This window comes from Rhinatrema bivittatum, chromosome 2, assembly GCF_901001135.1.
Source record: "Rhinatrema bivittatum chromosome 2, aRhiBiv1.1, whole genome shotgun sequence".
NCBI lineage: Eukaryota > Metazoa > Chordata > Amphibia > Gymnophiona > Rhinatrematidae > Rhinatrema > Rhinatrema bivittatum.
The window spans coordinates 639,524,549-639,533,977 of record NC_042616.1 but is presented as its reverse complement, the minus strand read 5'-3'; positions in this window follow the sequence as shown (position 1 = coordinate 639,533,977).

Below are 9,429 nucleotides of genomic sequence, written 5' to 3'. Positions count from 1 at the left end.
CTCTGCTATTCAATTATGTGATATCACTCATGAAATAGCAATGACTGGCAAACCTAAGGTTGTCACGGAGGACGGCATATTCTTATTTGAAATAACAAATGGCGCTCTGTTTGGAATTATCAATTCGCTGTAAATCTCATGTTGACAGGACTATGCAAATATAGCATATAAACTTATGCTATAACCAGAGACAGCTAATATTGCTACCTGCTAAAGCAAACTAAAAGAAATATAAATTATGCCGAAACGGTACTTACATTTGAATTGACGAGCCGTAACTAAGCTAGTCAAGGGAAGGGACGCCGCGGATGGTGTTTATTTATGCAGGCTCACGCGATATCCAGCTGGATTTTCGCGCCAAAATCATGAAAATAAAATCACTTTTTAAACACTGATTTTTAATCACGAAGATGGTACATGCTGTATTGCCTGTCTCAAAAACCACTCAAATACATGACTACTAATAAAAATCATAATTCATGCTGTATTTTGAGTTACAAAAGTAAAACAAATCATACAGAATCAAATTGATGCAGGCTCTCGCGATATCTTGCTGGATTTCCGCGCCAAAATTATAAAAACAATAAATAATAGAAACACTCTTAGACAATGAATTCTGATCATTAAAATCGTACATACCGTATCACCTATCTCAGAATCTTCAAGAATTCATGGCTATTAATCAAAATCATGATGCAAGCTGTAAGACTAAAATAAATCATACAGAATGAGATAACTTGCACTGCTATGAATGAACCTGCATTGATGACTCTTAATAAGCTGTCCTATAACTTGATCTAAAAGTATGTGCCTAAAAAAATGTAATCTATGATGGCAGCCCCTAAACTCAAAAAATCAAAATTATAAACCAAAAGAAACAAAATCATAAACCAGTAAAAAAATGAATGAATAAAAAAATAAAAAAATAAAAACAAAAATAAATAGATATAAATGATAAATGAATAAATGAGTATAAAATCAGATTGAGACCATATGTAAAATGAATAACCATATTGACTCCTAAAAAATGCATTAAAAAAGGTGATTAAAAAACAATGACACAAAGTAATCACAGATACACTCCCAAATCTAATTCACTGTTTAGACCTAATGGTGTCATCGTGTTGAATTCATAAATGAATTTCTGTTCATTCCTAAGGAGTGCACTGTTCAAATCTCCACCTCTCCAATTGGCATTCATCTTTTGTATCACACAAAATTTAAAATCAGTAAATTTGTGACCTGTGTCACTGCAATGTGCTACCATAGGTTTACCCTCTTTTAATCTATTGATTGCGCTCTTATGTTCTATGATCCTACGATTAAACTGTCTGATGGTTTTACCTATGTACCATTTGTTGCAGGGACATATGGCAACATAAATAACACAATGTAGAAATGTTTTAAAAGTGTTAAAATAGTTCCCATCTAAAGAATGAGAGCTACTTGACTGCAGCAATGCTCGAGCTCCAAGCTATTCTTGTCTCAAACAGAAGCTAATATATTCTGGTCTGAGGGCTCTTGAAGGCAAAGGAAAAGTTCTTAGGTATTTCAGTGAATTTGAGTTCCTTGGCATGTCTGCAGGTGAAGTTCATGCTGCTTCCTCCTCTATATCCCAAAAACCCTGTTTTCATGCTATAATGAATATTTTATTTTATAACTACATATCTCTATAATATAGGCTTTTATAGCAATTGCTGTATAAGTTTTCCCTCTAGTCAGTCTCCAAGGGACAAAGATAATATACATGGATCAAGCCCCCTGCAAGTTATGCCTTTCTGCCAACTTATAAGATGTATGGTTTTATTCCTTAAAGACCCTCTCCTTCCCTATCCAGTCTAGTTACAGCCTTAACATACCACTTCTGACTTAATATACTGTATAATCTTTCTGGATTCTAGATCCTGAGAACTTGGGAACACACATCTTACTCCACAATAGACATCAGGTCAGGAGTTGCAAATAATGAAGCATGCCTAAAAAACAGATGTATCCTCTGAATAACTGAAAGGCCTGTAAGAGAACTGTAAGAAAATTGTAAGAACTGTAAGATAACTTTCTGTTCATGAACACATTTTGGACTAAAGGTATTGTATCCCAACATATATTTTAATCAGATGTATTAGTTGCCATTTAAGTAGAATTTCTGCACTAAGATACTGAGAAAAATTGTGCCAAACCCTTGTTACCATTCTTGAACTACCTCCATATCCATAAAATATTATTACAGTCTGTGAAATTACTTGCTACTTATTACTCCACTTAAAGTACTATAATGTGGATTCCTGCAGTGAAAAGGATTTTGACATGTTTATGTATTTTCCTTGATTATTGTTTCCTTTGCATGCATAACTTTTTGTTCATTTCCTTCTAAATTTTAAACAAATCTCCTCATCTGCAGATAGGGAAATGTGACTAATGAACTCGCAGACATGTCCTTTGAACATTAATAAATTATGGCTAATGATGTTTCATCTTTTGAAACAGCACCGAGTATACAGCAAGCTGAGCTTGATACTACACTAATCAGTCATTTTATGTTATATTAGTCAATCTATATTCCATAATCCCATAGTAGTTTATAAGAAAACAGATTGGCATTCAAGCAGTGTCCTTTCACCTTCTAGTCATTTCTGCTGTTGATTAAGAATGTCACATTCATTATGTTTCATTATATTTTGTTTTGATTTTATAACTTCTCACCTGTGTGTAGTACTACCAGGGAGAATGATAGAGGACTGATTAGCCAGCTCAACTGATACAGTTGCCCATAGGCATATGAATTTTAAAGGATCCAAGCAAGCTCAAAAGTTTAATTCACGTCCATAGGCAATCAAAATTATGTGTATGTGAGAAACAGAATCTGTGAAATTTGTTAGGATAAATTACATATTGCCTTTTGATTCATTACATATTGAAAATGCTTTTAGAACAGTCAAAGAGGAATTGTTTTTGAGTAAAGTATGGGAATCCTATTTTTGGCTTCATGCCATTTTTCCATGTTGCCATCAAGCATTGAGCATACTAAATATGCTTCATCTGCCAATAAAGGAGTGGCCTTATCCCCCTCTGTAACCTGTATGGGACCAGGCATCTAGCCTGGTCCACCTTAAAACCCATAGAGGGAGAGAGATCTGTGGGCAGAACCCTTCTGGGCAGGATAAGAGGCGAAGCCCAGCTGAGAACAGGAGGCCCCGCATCTCCTGGGGGAAATCCCTGTCATAAGGTAAAGCTAGAAGTACACTGCTGGAGGTAAGCAATCTACCTGTTAGCATGCTGATTGTGTTTAATTAAGCTGTAACCCTTAAGAAACAAGTTAGGAATCCTGTTGAAGTGTGTCTCCAGCTTGAAAGTTGCTCAGCTATCCCACATATGGTGTCAGTTCTGGGATTTCTCTCTACACTCTGCATAGGCAGAAACTCAAGTCTCTAGATAAAGAACAGAAAGTAAAGAAAGTTCATTGTATGTGAACTACCCAAAGAAGCAGTTATGGAGCAGAAGAAGTGCTGCTAGCGATGCATAGAGCACTGAAAAGTTTAAAAGACTGTGACTCAGGGAGGAGCACAGAAAACAAAATTGCTTAATATAGAGAGCAGGTTCTTGAGGCCTGAAGAAAATAATAACTTTGCAAGTAAGGAGAAAAGCTCCGCTTGCCTAAGACAGAGATACAAAGTGAGTTATTTGTTGGACAAGCAGGTTTTTTTTTCATTTACCTTTTCTTCAGAAAAAAAGAAACAGTTTGTGCAGATTGTGTTTGAACAGGACATACCCCCTGAAGGAAGTGAAACTGTCAGAGTTGCTTTGTGGCCCTCCAGTAGCAGGCTAGTTATTCCGCACTAAAGTTCAAGAAAGTCAGCCCTATCTGTGGGAAAGCATGACTCAGCAGAAATAGAGGCTGTGATTAAAATTCTCCTGAAAGGGCAGAGGCAAGAGTTTCAGGTTTCCTGTGATCATGACTGTAAGGTTTCCTGTGGTCATACCTGTAAGGTTTCCTGTGGTCATACCTGTAAGGAATAGGAAGCAAGCTGGTCATACCTATAAGGTTTCCTGTGGTCATACCTGTAAGGAATAGGTAAGGTTTCCTGTGGTCATACCTGTAAGGAATAGGAAGCAAGCTGGTCACTCCTAACTACCAGTATGGCAGAAGTAAGGCCAGAGAAGGAATCACATGACTGTTGCTTTACCCTCCAGAGGGATAAAAGGGCAGAGGAAGATAATAGCAGCAAATGTCCTGGATCCAGGGAAAGAACTGTGGACAGTGTGATAGGAAAACCCAGCATGGAAGCAGTGAACATGCCACTGGAACAGGTGGAAAAAGCAAAGCCAGAAGGACAAGAACAGGTACTGCTTAGTGCCAGAAAAGAGAAAGTCAGTGAAGGAACCCACAGTGACTGGAGCTTGTAGCAGGAGAACTCATGCTGGAGCTTTACAAACTGCCCTGAACAAGGCAGTTCAGAGTGGCCTGATGGAAGCAGAATAGACTTGCATGAGGAAGGCAGCATTGAGAGGCCAGAGGAAGGTGCTACAGGGAGGCCAGAGGAAGGTGTTACAGAGTACACAGATGCAGCCACTGAAGAATGGCCAGAGAGTAGTTCTAAAGATGGAGATGGCACAAATGAGTCAGAAGAAGCCATGGAGGAAGTTGAAAGAGTGTTGAAGCCACCTCAGGAATACACAAGTAGAGTACAGAGAGTCTAACTGGGAAAGATTGGAACATGGAGCAGCAAATGGACTCATTTGAAGGACTAGGGCTGGACACTGGGCAAAGTGTGCAGTGGATGGCTGTGGTAATGGTGGTGTTTGGTATAACCCTAATGAAAGGGGGAGAGTATGATCCTATAGCTCCTACCTGGATTCTAGCTAGTGAGAGGCCAGAAAGTGTCTACTGGGGAGTAGAGTCACTTCCCTGGATAGAATCCAGAGTGATTGGAGACACTCACCTCAATGGATTTGAACTGATGAGGAGGGAATGTTAAGGAGTGGCCCTGAACCCCCTCTATAACCTGTATGGGACAATCTATCTAGCCTTGTCCACCTTAAAACTCATAGAGGGAGAGAGAGCTCTGTGGGCAGGATCTTGCTGAGCAGGATAAGAGGCGGAGCCCAGCTGGGAACAGGAGGCCCCACGTCTCCAGGAGAAGGCAGTTTCTGAAAATCCTTGTCATTAGGTAAAGCTGGAAGTAAGTACATGCTGGAGGTAAGCACTCTACCTGTTTGCATGCTGATTGTGTTTAATAAAGCTACAATCTTTAAGAAGCAAGATTGGAGTCCTGTTGAAATGCATCTACAGCCTGAAAGCTCCTCAGCTATCATACACTGCCCCATTACAGATGTGCAAAATATCAAGGGGAGAGGACAATGTATATTCCAAAAAGGATAGCAAGGGGAGGACAGACTAAAGCAAGAAATAGGGAGGAGGCAGGCAGCTACAGTATAGTTAATAAGACTTCTTTAGCAAGTAAATTTACGAAGGTGAATAGTGTAATATGCAGTTCCTAGTGTACATCATCCTAAAACCCCATAACAAAGGTATTTATGCAAAAGTTCCAAAGTATGTAGCTCCATCCTCAATGTTTGTTTTTAAAGTAGAATGCAGAGAATGATCTTGCAAGAGGGAAAGGCTTAGTGGCCAGAGTAATGGGTTGGGGAGTTAGAATGCCTTAGGCCTGGATTCTCTAATACCGCCAGGATCTTTGAATCACACGGTACAGGGGGGCGGGGAGACAAAGCGGGGGGCGGGCCTGTGAAAGCCGGCAGTGATGGCACCTCTGCTGTGCCATCACTGCCGGCTTTCGCACCCAATAGCGCCATCATAAAAGGTGGTGCTATTGGGTGCAAAATAAAAAGCGAAAAGGGTTTTTACCTTTTTGCTGTCCGTGATGTCTTCGCGGCGTCCGCCCCGGTGCCACCCCGACTCCTCCTGTTCCGGTCTTGAAAATAGTATGGCTTGAAGGACTGAACGGTAATCATGAAAGTGTAGGAGAGGTCTCAGCTGTTTAAGGACATGTAGCTTATAGAAGCATTTCTTTGTGGTGGTGTTAATGAACTTTTTGAAGTTCATTCTGGTGTACAGAGTGGCACCAAGGTCTCTCACATGGCTTACTAGTGGTATGATTGGGTTGCTGACGAGGGGGTTATTATCATTGGGAGAGATGACGAGGAGTTCTGTTTTGGACATATTAAGAACCAGATTTAGACTAGAGAGTAGGAGGTTGATGGAGTGAAGGCAGCTGTTCCAGAAGTTTAGGGTGCTGTTGATGGGATCAGTGATAGGGATTAGGATCTGCACGTCGTCAGCGTATATAGGTGGGTAAGGTTGAGGCTTTCAAGTAACTGGCAAAGGGGTAGCAGATAGATATTAAACAGGGTAGGGGATAGTGATGAAACCTGGGGTACTCCTTGATTGGAAGGGACGGGGAGGGATTCTTTATCGTTAATTCTAACTTTGTAGTGCCTGTTGTTGAGGAAGGATTTGAACCAGATGAGTGCAGAACCTGTGATGCTGATTTCTGCCAGACGGTTGATGAGGATTGAATGGTTTACTGTGTCGAACGCTGCTGAAATGTCTTGAATTGTATTCTTTGTTCAACGGGTAACCAGTGTAGTTCTATTAAGGTTTCGGTGATATAGTCTCTTTTGCTTTTTCCAGTTAAAATTCTTGCTGCTGTGTTTTGAAGTATCTGTAGTGGTCTTATTGTGGTGTATGGTAGGCCCAGTAGTAGGGCGTTACAGTACTGGCAAAGATTAAGGCTTGTAAAACTGAGCGGAAGTTGGTGGGCGTTAGTAGTGGTTTAAGTCTTCTCAGAGTCATACGTTTGATTGATATAACCTTCTCTTACTTTTTGAGATACATGTTGTTTCATACTTAATTTTGAATCGATTATCACTCCCAGGTTTTGTACTTTCTCTGCTAGTTGTATTTTTTGGTTGTATTTTAGTGTAATTGGGTTCTAAATGATTGTTAAGTTTTTTCATTCTTAGTCCTATTTCTTCTGCTGTTGAGTGTCTTCTGCTGTTGAGTGTCTTCAAATTTCTTCACCTTCTTCCTTATAGTTAATGGACATGTCAGAAGGTCAGATGTTATTCAGAACTGTGCCTTCCAGCCCAGCTGCAGTCAAGGAAGGGTGGACAAACCAAACCAAACCAAAATAGTATAAATCTCTTACAGTCAAAGATCTTCTCTGAAGGGGAAATCACTGCCCTGCAGATCTGTCTCTCTCCTAGACAGGGTTCTGACAGGCCTTCAGTGTCCTGGCATCTGGATCAGGGGAACTGCTATTACCAAAATGACCAGGATTCCATTTCAGTGATCTTCTCTTGAAAAATAGCAAAAATTGTAAAGAAAGTCTCTTACTCAAGCTAGAGGCAGAACCAGACTGGCAAGAAAGGCTCAGAAAGGAAATAACCTCCAAACATATGTACTCAGTGAGAGGGTAGGTCTCACTGAAACAAAACTATTAGAGCTCCCCACTCCTCAAAAGCTGAACTCAAATGCCACACCTCCTATTATCTCAATCCATACTTATAAGAAAGATCTGCCTACTCAGGCAGCCTCTGGAGGAGGTGCTGAACTGTGGTATACTGTGTAGCTGACTAATGGGATGCTAGGGGCACCTAAAGGCTAACCCAGAAGGGTGCCACACAAGGAACACAAAGCCCTGCTTTTTCAAGTTTTTTCTGCACAAGTTTCTCAGCAGAAGAAGGAAATATCCCCTGTGCGAGATACATTACAAAAATCAAACAATAGATTTATCCCTTTGTTTCTTGCTATGCTCAAAATTATGGCTCATTGCCAAACAAAATTATTTGACTCAGCCTTGCAAGCCATGTCTTAAACAATTGAAAGCTGTAACTACTGAATTACTGACCCAAAATCTAACTGGTACAGTAGGCACACTTTCAGTATATAGAAACATAGGGCCAGATATTGATCAATGGCCAGTTAAGTAACTTAGGCATGGATTTATCAAAATGCACTAAATATCACATGCGATAGGAAAAGGGGCATGTTTTATGGTAATAGGCTGTTTATTGCAAAGTGCTTTGCATAGGTATTACCACAGACTGCAATTACTTTTTCATATTTTGTGGTAAGTACCACAATTGTTGCAATTCTTATTTATAACCACTGGAGAGAGAGAGAGTGAGTGAGACTAGCTATAAGGCTCTCATACTAGGTAGGTATTTATACCTCTATATGAGGCCCACCTAGCTACTCAAGGTGAGGTTTAGGTATTAGTCTAGGGGTTAGGGTCCACTTTGACATGCAGAGTGTGACATACGTTCAGAACAGTGCATTCTAGTGAAGATTTGATGACCTTCAGAGTGAGGAAATGCACCCAAAGATGAGATTTGTGCAATGTTCTCTCAACTTGGCTTGATGTTACCCAGGTAGAGAATCCAGCAAGCTAGGTTGAGAGAACATTGCACAAATCTCATCTTTGGGTGAGTTTCCTCACTCCGAAGGTCATCAAATCTTCACAAGAGTGCACAGTTCTGTTCGTATGTCACATGCAAAAACGCCACATAGCACTTTGATAAATGACCCCCTTAGTCAGATATTACTTAGGCTAAGTTACAAGGAACATTCAACAGCATGGCTATGCTGCTGAATATCAGCAGTCAAGGCGCTACTTAGCCGGATAAGTAATAGCCAGCTAAGTTAAACCTGCTCATTGGCAGGTATAACTTATCCACATAATTTATCTGGCTAAGGCTAAATATTGCTACTCAGCTGGATAAGTTATAAATAATATATAAGAAGCAAACCTTTTTAAATGAAAATAAAATTCTTGAAGAAGTGTATATGGTTTGCATTTCAGAGCTGCAGACTCAGGAGTAATGTTAGAAAATATTTCTTTACAAAAAGGGTGACGAATGCATGGAATACCTTTCAATAGAGGTGGTAGAGATAAGAACAGTAACGGAATTCAAGAAAGTATGGGATAAACATAAAGGATCTTTACATGCAAAGGAGTGAAAGGAAAACAGAGATAATTTGGGGGCCTAAGGTAGAACAGGAATGAAATTGGGCAGACTAGATGGGTCTTATAGTTCTTATCTGTGATTATATTCTATGGACCCAATATTGAAAGCACATTCAGTGCTCGATAGCCAGATAAGTAGAACTACTAGATAGCCAAATAAGTGGTGGATCTGGGTGGAGCTACGATCTCTAAGAACTGTTTGAGGCCTGGTTTTATCGCCGAGGCCCAGAATCAGGCCTTCTGCCAACTTCTTTCTTCTTCTGTTGATTAACATGACTGTCTGCCCAAAGGACTCGCTACAGTGATGGCACCATTTTGATATATGGCTGTTGAAATGTATGGCTGTATATCAAAATGGCACGATTTACTAGGTAGAAACATGCCATGTAGCATGTCCTTTGGGTAGACAACGTTATTTTTCATTGACAGAAGAAGAGAGAGA